The sequence below is a fragment of the Callithrix jacchus genome, chromosome 11 (assembly GCF_049354715.1).
Source record: "Callithrix jacchus isolate 240 chromosome 11, calJac240_pri, whole genome shotgun sequence".
In the NCBI taxonomy this organism is placed as follows: Eukaryota; Metazoa; Chordata; class Mammalia; order Primates; family Cebidae; genus Callithrix; species Callithrix jacchus.
This window is the reverse complement of record NC_133512.1, coordinates 32,177,715-32,195,957: the sequence shown is the minus strand read 5'-3', so window position 1 is coordinate 32,195,957 and position 18,243 is coordinate 32,177,715.

The following is an 18,243-nucleotide window of genomic DNA, read 5'->3' as shown; positions in this document are numbered from 1 at the left end:
CCACTACATCTAACTAATCTTTTATTTCTTGTAGAGACATGATTTTACTATATTGCCCAGGCTGGTCTACAACTTTTGGGCTCAAGCAGTCTTCCCACCTTGATCTCCCAAAGTGCTGGGATAACAGGCATGAGCCACTGCACCTGGCTATTAACACGCTTAAGGAGGGTGGATTCAGGTGTAAGTGGCATTTAGATGGAGGTAACATAAACTCAGGATATTTTTCTATTTTAACTGTTGCAACTGAATACAAAGCCTTCCCTCAGATCAGGCCACTCTGTTCCTGCCCTTCCAACCCAAGATACTCCATCCGCATTCTTTCCAGCCTCTCCTCATCCACCTGGAGCTATATTTCCTCTAAGATTTACCAGGATCCACCTTTTCCTGAAGTCTTTCCCAACTACTCCAGTTTGAAAGCTTTACTTTCCAAAAACGCTTACCTGTGAGTCCCCTGGCTCGCTCGGGAGTACCACTGCTTTGTGAAGTCCTTTCATCATTTCATTTCTAGAGTGTAGAGATTTCTTCCCCATCTAAGCCTGAAACCATTTGAAGAGAGAGATTCTTCCTTTGCATTTGAAGCACTGTGTATATACTTGGCCATAAACTAACTTGCTCCTGAGGTTGACAAAGAAAGAAAAGTTTTACCCAGGACCAGGGAGTCATTTTCCCAGTACCTCTCACTGGGGAAACTCTCCAGACTTTGCCCCTCTTGGCGTGAGGGGGTGGAGGGCAGGTCAGTGCCTCCAGCTACATTTCTTCTGGGAACGATTTTTCCCTCATTAATTGTGCTGACAGGATTAAGAATAGCTCAAAAGCCAGTGGCAAAGGCTAATGTGGACAATTTTGTTATTTTCTCCTTTTCTTCCCTCACCCTACTACTCCTGCGTCTCCCTCCCACCCCTTGGCTAGATATATCTCCTTTCTTATTAAACGCCACTGTTTTTTAAAACAAAATGAATGAAGAGGCTGCATTTTGGTATCATCATTATGATTCCTAGAGAAACATTAAAGTTATGAGGGCAACAATGTCTTATTCACTTTTTGGAGGGCTAAAACTCAGTTATGTTTTAGAGACCATTCTAGATATGTTCCCATTTCTAGAGGCTTAGGTAGGGTAGGTGTGACTGCAAGAAACAGAAACCTACACAAATTATTCAAGTCGAAGAATAGAATCAAGGTGCAGGGAGATATACCAGTTGTTCCAGCACATTAGGTTTGGGATCTGTCATGATTTCTCAAAGGGAGTGCTGGTTTTAAAAGCATTGAGAAGGACTGTGTTGAACGAAGAAATTACTGCAACAATAGAGAGGTAAAATTCCTTGCTTCTCATCAGGCAACTGGTAAGGTTCAGAGAACCTTTCTAGGTATTGGTTGCTGCCAGAGAAGGTTGATGATATCTGCTTTCAATTCTAATGGAATATAAAGACTAACATGCGTGTCTCCAATTGGGGCATCAGGCCCCAGGCGATGACCCAAAACAACTTTCCTCAGATTTCAGAACGCAGTTTCAAAAAGAGCACTTGGCAACTGTCCTGAGAAGAGGTTCTGAGAAAGAGCTCGGCAACCCAGCCAAATATAATCTCTTCCCAAAATTAGGCCAAAGTTGTCAGCAGCAGCTGAGAACTTAAAGGCTAAAGTCTGAGCCTGAACAGTTAATTTGTAAACAAGTTCATCATTGGCCTCCTTCGGAACCACTCCATGGGATTTATCTGCCCTATTGACAATCATGTCTTAAAAACATACACTAGGAGGGAAAGTTAAAATCTAAGTCTGTGCTCACCACCACCACAGGAAATGATTCCACGATCCAGAACTTTCAACTACCCATTTCTTTTCATGCCATTTCACTTTTCGCCTCCATCTTAGCTTCTTTTTAATTTTAGAATCATCTCATAGCTACTTTTAAAAAGCTAGCAGGTAAAGCCTCTAATACCATTCTTCCGGCAGTTTTAAGAATGGTCCAGCTTTTCCCTGGACCCAAAACTCGGTCATGCCAGGTCCCTCCCACCCACCTCCTTTCAACTGTGAATCTTCTCAGCTTCCACAAATTAAATCACAATGAAGCTGAGCCTGTCCCTCATGTTGTTGCTAATTGTGGACAAAATATGTGGTCATAGTCTACATATTTTGTTCCAGTGAGGAAATAACTACAACTTCTAACTTTACTTTTGTAAAAGACCAGTTCCAGGGGCTGAGCTAACAGGATATACCTTCCTTAAGCTGTAGACCTTGCTTCACAGGTACAACAGCTGCTGAACCAGAGGAAATAAAAGGGAAACACAGCAGCAGTCCCCTGGGCTATCAGAAATTCTCTTTCTGCTAGTATCACATAGAGCCACGTGGAAGGGTGGCACTAATAAAGCACTACGGAAATGGGATACCATAAAAAGAAATATTATAAGGGATATCATGTCACCTATTTCAGGCAGAAGTTGAATAAATGCTCTCATTACCATTTTGAATTCAAAGTCCAAATCATAGGCCAGGCACAGTGGCTCACATCTGTAATCCCAACAATTTGGGAGGCCAAGGCAGGCAGATCACTTGAGGACAGGAGTTTGAGACCAGCCTGGCCAACATGATGAAACCCTGGCTCTACTAAAAAATATACAAATTAACCAGGCATGGTGGCACGTGCCTGTAATGCCAGCTACTTGGGAGGCTGAGACCAGAGAATCGCTGGAACCTGGGAGGAGGAGGTTGCAGTGAGCCAAGATTACGCCACTGCTCTCCAGTCTGGGTGACAGAGTGAGATTTGATCTCAAAAAAAAAAAAAAACCAAAATTTAAATCAAAATCAAGCTAAAATCAGTCTGTGGAAGAGGCAAAGGTGTTCTCCAACTGAGCGCTATGCTTGGTAACATTTCCAGCCTTGGTTACAGTTGGGCTGGGGGCTATGTGACCACCTCTGGCCAAAACACCATGAGAAAAAGGGCTGATGGACTATGTATCACATTGGTCCAGATTATGTAGAAACAGAAATGGGTCCCTCCACACTCGCTCACCTCTGCTTCAGTGATCCTGGAACCACATACTGAGATGGCAGGAACCTGAATTCCTGAGTCACCAGATGGAGGAGTGCCCTCCCACTTAGAATGCAAAATGCAGCATGAGGGCACAAAACAGAGATTTCAATGTTTATTGAATACCATAGCATAATAAAGCCTATCTTTTAAAATACATTGACGTTTCCTTTTTAATTAAATTTCTTTAGAAGCTTAGTGCTCTTTGGAGATGCAGATGCTTACAATGAATGGAAGTGATTGTACATGGTGCAGCTTTTGTACCAGGTCTATACAATCAATGATCTAGATGGTTTTAAAAAGTCAATTCCAAATCAGATAACACTACACAATGAATAAACATCTAACCTAATGGCTCAGTGGATTAAAACAGCTGACTCTGGCACTCAAAGTTCTCATTCTGAATCAGTCATTTATTTTCTCTGAGATCCTAAGTAATTTCATATATTTTCTCTGTTTTGGTTTTAAGATGTAGAGAAGGACCTGCCTCAGAGGGTTTTGGTGAGCAATAAAAATAAGTATAGAGCACTTTTCCGGCACAAAGTGCTGCATAAATGCTTAATGATTTCCTTTAATGATGTCATGGACAGGGGCACTGTACTTTTAAGTGAAATATTTTCATTGGAGTTACAGCGTGTAATACTCTAGATGTCAAGGCCTGATAGATGGCTGAAATAAGGATCTTTTGGTTTTTTTCTGGAGTCCCAATAATTTAATCATTTCTCCTTCATCTCTAAAAATTACCTAATTAAACACATGCAAGAGTCAGATCTCAGAGTAGGCTAAAGATCGTCTACATAAAGAGAGGGGAGCTTGTCAGCTGCCATGAATGATACAGTCTTAAGGCCATCAGTTTTGTTCATGAATTCTGCTTTGAAGGAAAAACACTCAGTTGGCCTTTTTTTTCTTAATTTAATCTTATTTCAAAAATCATAGCCTTATATTATACTGAGCCCAAATCAATCTCAAGGGGCAGGCATTTACTTTCTAATGAAGGTGGGCATTGTGTTCCCTAGAGCATGAAAGAGAGCATTTGGTCAACTGTATCCATGAAGAGGCCGCATTCTTCTCTGTAAGTAATAAGAAGGGAACAGGTAGGGATATTCTTTGGAGATAATGGTCTTCAACTTTTTTTGTTTAAAAAATGCAGCTATATAATCATTTATTATTTTCTATATGTATCCTAAAATAAATGAGTTGAGAAGGTCCACCCTACTGGTCCATTTGCAAACCTCTTGCAAATATGAATAGAGAAAACTCTATTCACATAGATGTCCTACCTCTGAATTATTACAACTCTCAGATGTCAGATGTGGCCTCTCCCCCTTCCTACTCATCTTCTCATAATAGCTCCCATTTACCCAATGCTTACCTTACGCCAGACTTTTAAATGCAATCGATGTAATCTCATGTAGTTCATACCATAATCCTGTAAGGTAGGAATTTTTGTTTTTAATTAATTTTTTTTTTGAGACAGAGTCTTACTCTGTAGCCCAGGCTGGAGTGCAGTGGTGCAATCTCGGCTCACTGCAAACTCCACTTCCCCAGTCCCAGTTCAAGCAGTTCTCCTGCCTCAGCCTCCCAAGTAGCTGGGATTACAGGCACGTGCCACCATGCCCAGCTAATTTTCATATTTTTAGTAAAGGTGGGGTTTCACCATATTGGCCAGGCTGGTCTTCAATTCCTGACCTCAGCCTCCCAAAATGCTGGGATTACAGGCGTGAGCCACCGCGCCCAGCTGGGGTAAGAATTTTTTAAACCTTATCAGATGAGGAATTTATCAGATGAGGAAATGATGCACAGCGAAGTTCAGCAGTTTATCCTAAGTCATACAGATAGTAAGATGCAGACCCTGAATTCAAACCTAGACTAGCTGCTTCCCCAGTCTGGGCTATTGACCTCAACACTAATGTGTCTTTTCACCTAGCCTGGGCCCCACATGGTTGGGGATGGGAATGGGGAAGATGGGACAAGGAAGAGAAGGGAAGAAAAGGAAACAAAGGTTATTGTTGCTTTTTTTCTTAGAAAGAATGTTTAGAGCTGGAAACAGCTGCAGATTTTCCAGCCATTTCCATGCTTTTTAGAAAAGGAAACAGATATCTACACGGCATGTTGGGGCCAGAATCAGTGTCCAAGACTTCCAACTCCCAGATATACTCTATCCACCATAGACCTCCCACCTACCTCCACCCCTAATTTTTAAAAACAACTTCTATTAGTGAATTTACCTCTTATTAAAAACATGTAAATAATTTCAATTGTTTTAGTGGCCTAGAATAGCAGTTTTTATGACTGGCAAAACCAACCCTTAAATTTCTTCATTGTTATTCAACTAACATTTCAGAGCATCTACCTTGTGCAGGGCTCTGTGTCAGGGGTCAGCATATAGTGCCCAAATTGTCTGACGGGTCTCTCTCTGCATTGAGGAGTTTCCAGCCAAAGGAATCTAATGGTTTAATGAAACTGACTCTTGACCGGGTGTGGTGGCTCACTCCTGTAATCCCAACACTTTGGGAGGTGGGTGGATCACCTGAGGTCAGGAGTTCCAGACCAGCCTGCCCAACGTGGTAAAACCCTGTCTCTACTAAAGGGACAAAAAATTAGCTGGGCATGGTGGCAGGCACCTGTAATCCCAGCTACTCCAGAGGCTGAGGCAGGAGAATCACTTGAACTGGGGAGGCTGAGGTTGCAGTGAGCCAAGGTCACACCATTGCACTCCAGCCTGGGCGACAAGAGTGAAACACCATCTCAAAAAAAAAGAAAAAAGAAAGAAAGTGACTCTTCTGTCACATGCCACCGGTCAAGAGGAAAAAAAAAAATGAAGGTGATCCAAAATAATTCTTTCAACCATATCCTTTCTATTTTCGAATTCTTTATCCAATATGGTGAAACCCCACCTTTACTAATACCCAAACCCTTTTAATTATGCTGAAAGGAAGTGTTTTTTAAATTCATTGCAAATTCTTATTGCACAACAACTATGTACAAGGAAGGTTCTGGGCACATGAGATGCATCCCTGAAGAAAATGGACAAAAACATCTACCCTCATGGAGATTACATTCTTTACTGGGAGAGGCAGGTAGTAAACAATAACCATAATGAGCTAGTAAATTATATATTATTTTAAAAAGCAATGTGGGTTAGGGAAAAATGAAATAGCCAAGAGTAAGTGGGACGTGGAGTTCAGAAGGGAAGAGGAACAGGTTGTCATTTTAAATAGGATGGCCAGAGCAGACGTCACTGAGGATCTGTGAACAGTTTTTCAGGTGGAAGAACCTGTCAGCAGAGTGGACAGCCCAGGGCAGTGAGGAGACAACTGCTGCTGAAAACAGGAGGAAACGAGTCAGAGAGAGAAGCAAAAAAATGGGGCAGGGTGTGCAGAGACCACGCAGGGCCTGGGAGTCCACTGTAAGAATTCTGGCTTTACTCAAGTGTGAGTAGGGAGTGCCTGGAGGCCTGTGGGCAGAGGAATGATACAATGAGACCTAAGTTTTAAAAGGAGCCCTCAGGTTGCTGTATTAAGAACATACGTCAGGGGCAAGAGCAGAGGCCAGGAGGTCAACCCGGAGACACTAAAGCATCTGACTGAAGTCATCCAGGTGAGAGACCACACTCGGCCAGACCGGCGTGGGAGCAGGCGGTGGGGAAATGGCTGGATTCTGGATACCATAGGTTTTCTTGGCAGATTGGATGGGAGAAACATGACAAAAGGGAAAGGCCTGGAAGATGCCTTGGATTTTAGTCTGAGCAGCTGGAAGGCTGAAGTTGCCAGTTCCTGAGACAGGGAGAATATGGGTGCAGCTGATTTGCAGTGGTGAATTCAGGAGTTTGGGTGTGGTCAGGTTTAATTTGAGATGTCTAATTCGCTCTTCAAGTGGAGGGGTTGAGTAGGTAGTTAGAGATGTGGGCCCGGAGGTCAGGAGGGCTTGGACTGCTGGTGTGTGTTTGGGAGTTAGTTCCCTCTGAAAGCCATGACCGTGAGGCTGAATAAAACCACAATGGGGCTTGTGATGTCTGGCAAAAGCGGGTGAAAACCAATCCTCATTCAGTGGGAGAATTTCATTTTCCCAAAGACATCAGAAGAGGAAAAAATGACTCAGAGCATAAGATTATTTGACAATTATTTTTTTTGAGACAGAGTCTCACTCTGTCACCCAGGGTAGAGTGCAGTGGTGCAATCTTGGCTCACTGCAATCTCCGCCTCCCAGGTTCAAGAGATTCTCTTACCTAAGCCTCCCAAGTAGCTGGGATTACAGGCACCCGCCACTATGCCTGGCTAATATTTTGTAGAGACAGGGTTTCACCATGTTAGCCAAGCTGGTCTTAAACTCCTGACCTTGTGATTCGTCCATATCAGCCTCCCAAAGTGCTGGGATGACAGGCCTGAGCCATCGCACCCAGCCTGATTGTTTGGCAATTACAGTGGTCCCTCAGAACCTGTAGAGGTTCCAGGATGCCCAAGGACACCAAAATCCATGGATGCTCAAGTGTCTGATATAAATGGTGTGGTATTTGCATGTCACCTACACACACCCTCCTGTACACTTTAAATCAACTCTAGATTACTTATGTTGCCTAGTACAATGCCTGGATATCACTTTATTCATGTAGATTAAAGGTACTACTTGATGTGTACCAAATACACATTTTGCTTTTTGGAATTCTATGGAATTTTTTTTCTGAATATTTTCAATCCACAGATTGTGGATTTGGTTGAATCTACAGATGCAAAACCACAGATACAGAGGAACAACTATATTTATTTTTAAAGGACCCCAGAAAGAAACAAAATCAGGGTAGAAACTTCCATTTTTAAATTAATTTTTCTCAATCATAGTTAGAGCTTTTGACCAGAGGCACCAGACCTCTGTACAGAAAACTCGCAAATGTTTGGATAAAAAGCAAGAATGGAATTTCTCATGTGCATGAAACTATGCACACAGACAAAACCAGAAGGTGCAGCAAAGACCCAGAGGCCATGCTCTTTATTCCTGCCCCGGGGAGAGTAGGTTTCACTCCCACAGAGCTGGCCCAACCTCCAGCAACCTTGGACACAAGGACAAAGGGAGATGCAGGGCTCCTCAGTGAAAGAGATCCCAGGTAATCCTTGTGTAAGCTCAATTGCACTGGCAGATATTTATATAAACATGGCTATGCTTTTGAATCTACCATCTTTACCATCAGAAATGGGAAGCAGAGGCCCTCCTGCTACTATAATCTCAAAATTGTAAAAATGTTTGAACTGTGAGGTTACCGGTGCTGTCATTCATTGTTCCTTCAGTGAGTAGCTATGGAAAGCCACTGCAGCTCCGTCCACATGCAAAGTGGGCAGCCCTGCAAGAGGCCGCAGCAGTCTGTTTCCGGGAAGGCTCCTGCATCTTTGCTCTGCAGGCAGTCACCTTCTCTCTTTTGCTTCCCACTGGCCACCTCTGCATCCTGCTGACACAACCAATTGAAACTTTCTGGCAAGCCATGAAATGTGCTCTCAGGAACTCAAGCTGTTGCTGCAGTTGGGGAACAGCTACAGTATGCATTTGCTTCATGCCCCCAAGTCACAGACCCTGCAGTGTGAGGGATGCCGCACCACACAGCAGTGCAATTAGATCCCTATGGTCTTCAGCTTTGCACCCTTCCCTGGTGGGCACTTGGTTGCTTCCTTCCCTCCACAGTGCTGCAATTGCTACATATCAGAGTCATCTCTCCTTTTTTGGCCAAATCACACAAGCCGAGGTGTGTGAGGCTCAATAACGCATATGATGTGTGCAGTGAACCAATCTCTTCTTGCTTCCAGACTTTAAATTCCCCTGTAAGTATAGATAGGAGATCCATGTGCCTACACTTCCACAAACCAGTCCTCTCTTTCTAAACAGTCCTCCAAGGAAATTCTTATTCTGCTGGCATCAATGCAGCTGCTGTTATTGCTCATAAAGCTATCCATGGGACTTTGTGGCAGGCGCCTCTACCAAGCTCTGTAATTAATTCTTGGAAAGCCATAGAAGGAGCTTGGTCAGAGCACTGTTAAATCAAAAGCAGGCTTCCTGTTGGCCTGCTGAGATGGAGGCCTGGTAGCTTAAAACAGATCACGAACCAGGCTGAAGAAATCGAACAATCATTCATTCCTCCAGCAGCAGAATCTATGTGCCACCCAAGATATAAATAGCATGTATGAGCCATACACAGATGCAGAGGCCACTGCTTCCCAGACACATGGAGCGCCCATAGAACCTGACTTTAACTATTGGCCAAGCACTGGTTTGCTATATGTGATTTTCTTCAACTTATTTATTGGCTTGTTTGGTCATGGACTCTCAGGTTGTTCTGATAAAAAAACATTTCAGGAAGATGTGTGGGTGTGACATGTATCATGTAGCCAGAGGCAGACAAATCAAGCTGGTTGGTGGGCCCTGGTTTATACACATGAGCTCTGATTGGATAATAATAATAGTAAAAGCTACAGTTTATTGAGTGCCAGCTATGTTTCAGCAGTGTTTGACCTTTTTGCACACATTCTCCCAAAAGCTCTAAAAGGACAGAGTGATTGTCTTCATTGTACAGATTGAAACCCACAGTTACAGTGCTGTCACGTGCCACAGATGGCTTCACGAGAATGGAGTAGACTACAACTTTCTTTCTCTGTGCCTAAATAAGACTAGTTCCACAAAAGAATGGTGTGTTATACACATTAAAGGTTAAATAAATATTCTTATTGACTCAGTGAAACTCATACTTATTCACTACATAGGGAGATATGCCATTTCCCAAATAGCAGAACTGGGGATAGTTTTGCCCACTCCCTGGCTCCCTGCAAGACATTTGGCAATGTCTGGAGTCATTTTTTATTATCACAACTTGGGGATTTTTTGCCACTGGCATCTAGTCAGTAAAGGAAAGGCCAAGGATGTTGCTAAACCTTCTACAATGTCCAGGACAGCTCTCCTACCCAACCCAACAGAAAAGTATTCAGCTCAAAATGCCAGTGGTGGTGATCTTGAGAAATCCTGATCTATATAGACGAGGTCAACCAATAGATCATCATTTGTTAATTAATATTTATATTATAAAACATCAAACTAATAAAAGAAAATGGTTAATCCCATTACTGGGTATATACCCAAAGGATTAATAAATCATTCTGTTATAAAGACACATGCACACATATGTTCATAGCGGCACTGTTCACAATAGCAAAGACTTGGAACCAACCTAAATGCCCACCAATGATAGGCTGGATAAATAAAATGTAGCATATATATACCATGTAATACTATGCAGCCATAAAAAACAATGAGTTCATGTCCTTTGCAGGGACATGGATGAAACTGGAAACCATCATTCTCAGCAAACTGACACAAGAACAGAAAACCAAACACTGCATGTTCTCACTCATAAGTGGGTGTTGAACAATGAGAACACACGGACACAGGGAGGGGAACCTCACACACCAGGGCCTGGGGGTAGGGGGCTAAGGGAGGAATAGCAGGGGGTGGGGGGATTGGGGAGGGATAGCATTAGGAGAAATATCTAATGCAGATGACAGGGCAATGGATGTAACAAACCACCACCAAGGCACATGTATACCTATGTAACAAACTTGCACAGTCTGCACATGTACCCCAGAACTTAAAGTAGAATAAATAAATAAATAAAAATGGTCAATCCCATAGCATCTGATAGTAAAACTGCACACTATAACTAGCCAAAGATGTATTTTTTACATTCCAAAATCCAGAAGAGAATCTTGCACTAAAACTAATACCGCATAACTTAGGTTGAGAAACTTCTGACAAGGATTGGGATGCCAAGCCCAATCTTGTGTATGGGAATTACTTTTGAGCTTTCATGTGAAAGGAAAATTTAGCCAATATGCCAGTATAAAAATTGGCTGTCCCCTAAGGCCTGGACAGAGACACTTCCGGAACTTTATCACAGGGAGAGCTCCCCAGCACAGAGCATACATGGAGGTTCTACAGAAGCTAATGCCTAGGCAAGATAAGGCTGCATTCTTAAAACATATGAGGTAGGCAATACCAAGAAAGACACTCTGTGGCCTCAGCAAATAGTAAAATTCAAACCTGAGGAACTAGAGCTAAAAGAACAATGTCTGTAAGTTTAAAAAAATTAAATAAGCATGTTGAAGTATTTACAGAGATTAAAAAAACTCTATTATAAAAATAACGTGGTATGAAATCAGAACAGGTAAATTTGAAAAACAAAGACTTTACTATTTAAGAATAGGCATCGAAATAAGATATTTAACAGATGAGTTAAATAGCAAGTTAGATAGTATTAAAGATAAACTTAGTGAATTGGGAGAGAAATCTGAAGAAATTACCTTGAATATTGCCCAGAGAGATGAAGACATGGAAAATATAAAACAAAAATTAAAAGACATGAAAGATAGACTAAATAACTCTATTTGTTCATTATTAGAACACAAAGACTCTCAGATTTGATTTAAACCCAAAATTCGGCCATGTGCTATTTATAAAAAAGATATTCCTTAGGGAGCCACAGTGGCTCCGGCCAGTTGTCCTGGCACTTGAGGAGGCGAGGCTATGAGTTCAAGGCCAACCTGAGCAACATAAGAAGCTCTCATTGATTAACAAAAAAAAGATACTCCTAAAATGATCAAGAAAGGCTGAAAAGAAGGAATGAAAATAGAAATTCTAGGCAAACAATAACTAACAGAAAACTAGTGTGGAATGTTAATATTAATAAAAATATAATTCTAGGTGAAAATTAATGGTAATGGAGAGACATTATTGAAAGAAGCAGCCCATCCAAAAAAAAATTCTACCAATAATTAACTTTCCCTTACTTAATAAATGTACTTGAAATACATAAAACGAAAATAGAGAAATTGACAAATCTACAGCAGGACTGGGAGCTTCTAATATACTTCTCCTAAAATCTGAATGATTAAGCAACCAGAAAGTGTGTAAAGAATAAATGATATTAATACTATTGAAAGCCTTAGTCTATACACACACATATAAATATTTGTGGGTATACATATATTTATATATATATATATATATATATATATATATATATATACACCCCCCCACACACACACACACACGTGTGTACAATGTGTGCATACACATAGAATGGTGGCCTATAGATAGTTATACATATACACACATATGTATCTTGTTATATAATATATAATATCATATGTATATTTTACATAGAATTAGGTACCAAAAAATTCCTCTCATGAGGAATTTACGTTTATAAAATTTGAACCTTTCTCAAATCAGAAAAAAATTTTAACCAGTTCTAAAGAACTGGTATCATACAGACTATGTTATCCATTCACAATAATATAAAAATTATAAACCAACAATATAAATGAGAATAAAAAATTTTTTAATTTTTTGGAAAAGAAAAAGTACACATATAAATAATTCATGGATTAAGTAACTCACATTATTTTATTAATTGTTTTTGTAACTTAATCCATCATAAACATTTCTCTTATATCTTTAAAAACTATTCTGCAATATAACTTTTAGAGCAGCATGATATTCCAACATATGGATGTCATATAATTTATTTAACCAGTTCCTTATTTGGATACATTTATATTATTCTCACTTTTGCTGTTATAATAATGCTCTAATAAAGATGAGGCCAGGTTCATGGTTCATGCCTATAATCACTGCACTTCAGGAGGCCAAGGCAGGCGGATCACTTGAGGTCACGGGTTCAAGACCAGCCTGGCCAACATGGTGAAATCCCATCTCTACTAAAAATACAAAAATTAGCCAGGCATGATGGTGGGTGCCTGTAATCTCAGCTATTCAAGAGGCTCCGGTGGGAGTATGGCTTGAACCCAGGAGGCGGAGTTTACAGTGAGCTGAGCTCATGCCACTACACTCCAGTCTAGGTGACAGAGCAAGACTCTGTCTCAAAAAAAAAAGAGAAAGAAACATTAACATATTTACTTCATTGTACACAAATGTATTTTACACCATTAAGTTCTTTTTGCTTCTCAATTAGAATGTTCCCAATTGGAAAACAGTTGTACAACACTTCATTCTAAAGGAAGAAGAGCCATAAAAAGAGGGAAAAAATAAGAAACCCTGCATTTTAGATCTTCTTATCAATAGCAGGTTGCTCCAGGAAAAGACCAAGCCAGGTGATAAAGATTTGAGTCACCATTTCAAAAAGAAAAATAAGGAAAAGGGCAGTACAGACACTGCATTATCAGATGCCATCATTATAATTTGTAGATCTCACATATCAATATGTAAATAACAGAGGCCAAGCTATTTCCTCTGCAGGTTGCCTCTAAATTGAAGTAAAAACTATATTGCTAAAGCCAGGCAAGCTAGAACAACACTGATTGTAAATCAAACAATGATATGAGTTCATTTAACACTGAGAAAACAAGCGTTGCCAGATAACTACACATCGTGCAAGACAAACAGTTCTGGAAATGGGAAATAAATGGGTGAGGCAAAACCAAAAGGAAGAAAATTGGATAAAATTCATCAGGACTAAAAATATTGGCAGTTTCAGGGCAGAGGTATTAGCAGAGCAGTAAGGTGAGAGAAATTGACACAAGTCTGCATTGCCTGCACTCTGAGGGAGGCCACAAGGAGCGCCTGTTAAGAGCTCTGACTGGCTTCAAACTGTCTTGGCTGGATTTTGGCGGTAGTGGTGGGTGGCCTTGGCCAAATTTTCTAAGCCTTGATTTTCTTATCTCTAAGGCAGAGAGCTTCTACCTCATAGGGATGCTATGAGGATGAAATGCAAAAAACAATGTAAATAAAGGGCTTACTCCAGTGTCTAGTACATTTGTATGTGCTCATTAAGTGTTAAGAAAAGCCAGCTAGCCAGTTGAAAACAGGAACAGGAACTAGATATTATTACTAATCCACTGTGATAAACTCTGTAGTTCATGTTAACACAAAAACAAAAATTTGCTTCTATGATCCATTTTTTTAAAGGCTCTAGGCCAGGCATGGTGGCTCATGCCTATAATCTCAGCACTTTGGGAGGCCAAGGCAGGCAGATCGCTTGAGCCCATGAGTTCAAGACCATCCTGGGCAACATGGTAAAACCCCATCTCTAGAAAAAATAAAAAAATTAGCCAGACATGACAGTGAGCACCTGTAGTCCCAGTTATTTGGGAGGCTGAGGTGAGAGGATCAAGCCTGCAGTGAGCTATGATTATGCCACTGCACCCCAGCCTGGGTGACAGAGTGAGACCTTGCCTCAGAAAAAAATAATAAGTAGAATAAAAGGACCTACATTTTAAAGTGTTATAAAATCTGTGTGCAAGTTTCCAGGATAGAGTCCAGTTACTAAAACAGATATTTAATTTATGATGACAAGACATATTGCCAAACTGAGACCACTGGGCATGGCTGCGGGTCCACTGGCAACTTTAAAGGATGTGAGATCAGGTTGCCTGGGCACCCAGCTATGCTGTCTCTGATTGGAGGTGAACTGCATTCTTTCAAGTGGTGAGCATATAGATGCACTCTCTGTGATTTGACAAAAAATAATATAATTGATTTATTTTTGTCAAATGTATTCCCTTGATAATGGCCGGATGCCAGAATATCATTTCTGAGTTTTCTTTTCAAGAATTTGGCTTTTGAATATGAAAACTCCTGTGATTGAGAGTCTGCTCGTAAAGAACTAATGAGCCCTGAATAATGATCATCCTCCAAGACTTCCTCTCCACCATGTCCATAAAACCCCTTCCAGTTGGCGATGGCTTCCACTGCCTTTTAGTCAGAATTCAGCCTGTCTTTACGAACATTTTTTGACCTCATAATTTCTCCAGGTTGTATTTTAAAGGTCTTATTCACCTACAAAATGAACCAACAGATAATAATCTTTTTCTTTTCAAAAGCAAGTCTGTTCTCTTTGTTCTGAAATTCCAAATATACTAATCCTAGAAATTATACATGGGCAGGATTTGTATTTCCAGAGAGTTTTACTTTCAAACAAGGTGAACTGTCAACTGTGAATGCAGCTTGTGGAGTGAATGTCTCCGCAGGAAGGAGGCTCCTTTCCTCAAGTGGAGGGGAAATGGCTAGTCTGGGGCTTTCTCATCGGCCCCTGGGTGCGGTTTTCCACCTCTGGTTAGAGGCCGGCTGCTTTGTCTTGTCAGAGAAACATATCATCTGTTTTAATGCTAACCTGTAATGTTTTATTCAATTGTAAATCTTTTATCGCCTGTGACTCCTGTGAAATTTCCCCTTTTGTTAGCATTTTTTTCTGATTGGTATTGATTTTCAATTTTGCCAAAGGGTTAGGAAACCTACTGCCCTGTTGGCATGATTGCAAAGAATCCAACTGCTGTTTTCCTCCCCACAAAAGAAGTATCCGTAGCCATTTAATTATATAGTTTATTTTTAAAGCAAGAATGAAAGAACCAGGGATCATCTTTCACTTAAATTCAGCTTAGCATGTTCTTAGAACATTAAACATTCTCAATTCTTTCAGTTATTGAAATGGGTGTCCTTGTCTGGAAGCAAATGAGTGTATTTGGTTTTATCCAGTCTAATGTCACAGGTTTTATTGTATACTGTTTTCTTTTGTCAGCTAGAAATAGAGTCCATAACCTCAAACACTGTCAAAAAGAAATAAATATGATCTGTGGGAAAAATAATAACTCTTAGACATTTCAGCAGCAGAATAAATCCCTTCCATTGGACATAGCCTGCATATAATGGGAACCCCCAAACTGCCTTAAATGCCCTAACAGAAGCTGTTCCTGCTTTTATCCTTAAAGAATATCAAGATGTTCCCTGGCAATTGAATGTTAGTACAATAGAAAAGTGTTATTCATAGGTAACAACAAAAAAGGGTAGGCAGGGATATGTCTAACAATTCATGTTGCCACAGGCCAAAATAAGTGTATGCATCCAGAGACAGCTGAACATCTAGACTAGAGAGAGACATTTCTTCAAAGGAGAAGACCTGTTCAGGGTCATTCAGAGCTCTGGAGCTCATGATGCTCTCTGCTTCACAAACACCTTCCATTTGCCCTCCTCCCTGCCATCTGTGGACTTGGTCTTCCAGGAGCTTCCACCTTTTTAGAAGTCTGAAGCTTTAACACTCCAGCTTTCTGCATGGTACTCCAGCCAATCTCAAAGGATTCTTCAGTAGAGGGAACTGGAGGGAGGAAACCTGCAGAAAAGAAGCTGAATTCTGCTGAAGCGGAAGAGATTGCTTTCTGTACATAGAAAGGAAATTGTTGGTCCAGTCTTTCACTGTTCAATTCCACCCCAAGGAACAGATTCAAATCTTGAGCTCTCTGTGAATGGTGGAAGTTTCACAACGTGGCCTACAGCTTCCCAGTCCTTCTGGGTCTCCCTCAAACACACACCTACACTCCCCATTCTACAATGATGCAGGGGAGAATTGGAGAGTTATTTGGCCTGAGACTCAGGAAACTGACTCAGATGCCTACTCCACGTCTTCGGCACTACCTGGGTGGCAGAAAACACCAGGGCACCCCCACTTTGGGCCAACACCATCTGCTCTGCCAGCCTGTAAAACTCTGGCCCTTCCATAAAAAGAAAAAAGTGAGTCCCTGAATTAATAGTAGAGACACACAAATCTGGACTACATTAGAAAAACAAGCAAGAATGTCTCTACCCATGTCTACCAGAAAGATGTGGCTCCAAAAGTGTCAGTCAAAGCCACAGAGGTCCTGAGGTAGAGGCATTAGGATGCCTTTAAGATGCTTAGTCGGAAGGGATGCTTTCCTGAGTTTTGCAGATTTTTTTGTAACTTAACTGCCCTCAAGCCTCCGCAGCTTAACTGCAGGTTAACATTAATGCTGAGCCCAGGAGGCCTGTCAGGCTTCACCTGCCCCACCAAAGGATCTCATATCCTCCCGTCTCCATGGTTATTTCTGGAAATCTCTTATGGGTGCCACATTTGCTAGAAACAAATCCACCTGCATTCTCCAACGTGTGGCCTCCTTGTGGGAGTCTGTGAGCCCCTGGAGAGACGGCTCACATGTCTTGGCCTCAGCTGTTCTGGCCCTGATAAAGAACACTCCCTGTCATGCTATCAGGCATGGCACGCACCACCATCACTCTTCAGTCCACCAGATGCTGAGACACTATCCCTGTTTTCCTTGCAGAAACCAAGAGATGCTCATTTCTCCCACTTAGGACTTACCCCTTGGGAGGATCCACATCAAGAAACGACCCCTTCCACATCTTCCTGCATCCACTCTCTCTGTAGCAGTCTCTGAAACCCTGGGAATTTAGTGAGGATGGGAGTGGCCTGGAAGCTTGTTAGAAAGGGAGATTCCCTACATCCTACCTCTAGGGATCCTGATTCAGTAGCTTTGATGAGGGGCCAGGGAATCTGCTTTAAAATGAATTCCTCAGATGATTCTGAAGCAGGCATCTGGAAGACACCTTGAAAAAAGTGGCAAGAGACCACATGATGAGGAGTCACGCACACTCGGTTTTATAAAGAAAGGAACCAGCATTTGGAGAAACTCCATAATAAAGAATGTGGCCAGTAAAAATGGCTAGTATATACAAGACTAAGAGAATAGGAAAAAATACAAGACATTAAAATAGCAACTCTGGTGAGGAATCACAACCTAGGGACTGCACAGGAAATTAACACTACACCACCTCTCATAGCCTCTTTCCACCCAAAGATGGGGCTCCTGGAAAGAATCCACCAGCCACCTTTTCCCAGTCACCATGTTCTTCTTAATTGACCAAGCTGCCCAAATACAGCAAGCAGAAAAGTAGTATCTGTTGGGATGCTCCTTCCTATGAAGAGGGAAATAACCAGTTTGATACCAAGCAGTTCGGATATGGCATTTCTATACGTCTTTTTACCTTGTGCTAGAACCTCAGCTATTTGTGCCGCTAGCCCTCGACTGCCATGCTCTCACCCCACCCTCCTCTTCCTGGCACTCTTCAATCTATCTTGTCCACTCCTAGAGTAAGGAATGGCCTTTAGAAAACAGAAAAGAGGAGTGGGTTTGGGAGGATTTGCATTATTTCAAATCTCAGAGTAGATTAAATGTACTGAAGTCATTTTTTATCTCTTAACAGTCCTGAACGAGTACAGTGATGCACAGTTCTCCTCCAATCCTCTGGCTTTGTGATGGACATTGTATATCCACTCACCCTATGACTGGCTGAGGCCAATCAGTACATGGGACCTGCCTGGTCACTGTCCAAACTGTGTCCAATGCCTGGCCCCAATAGAAATG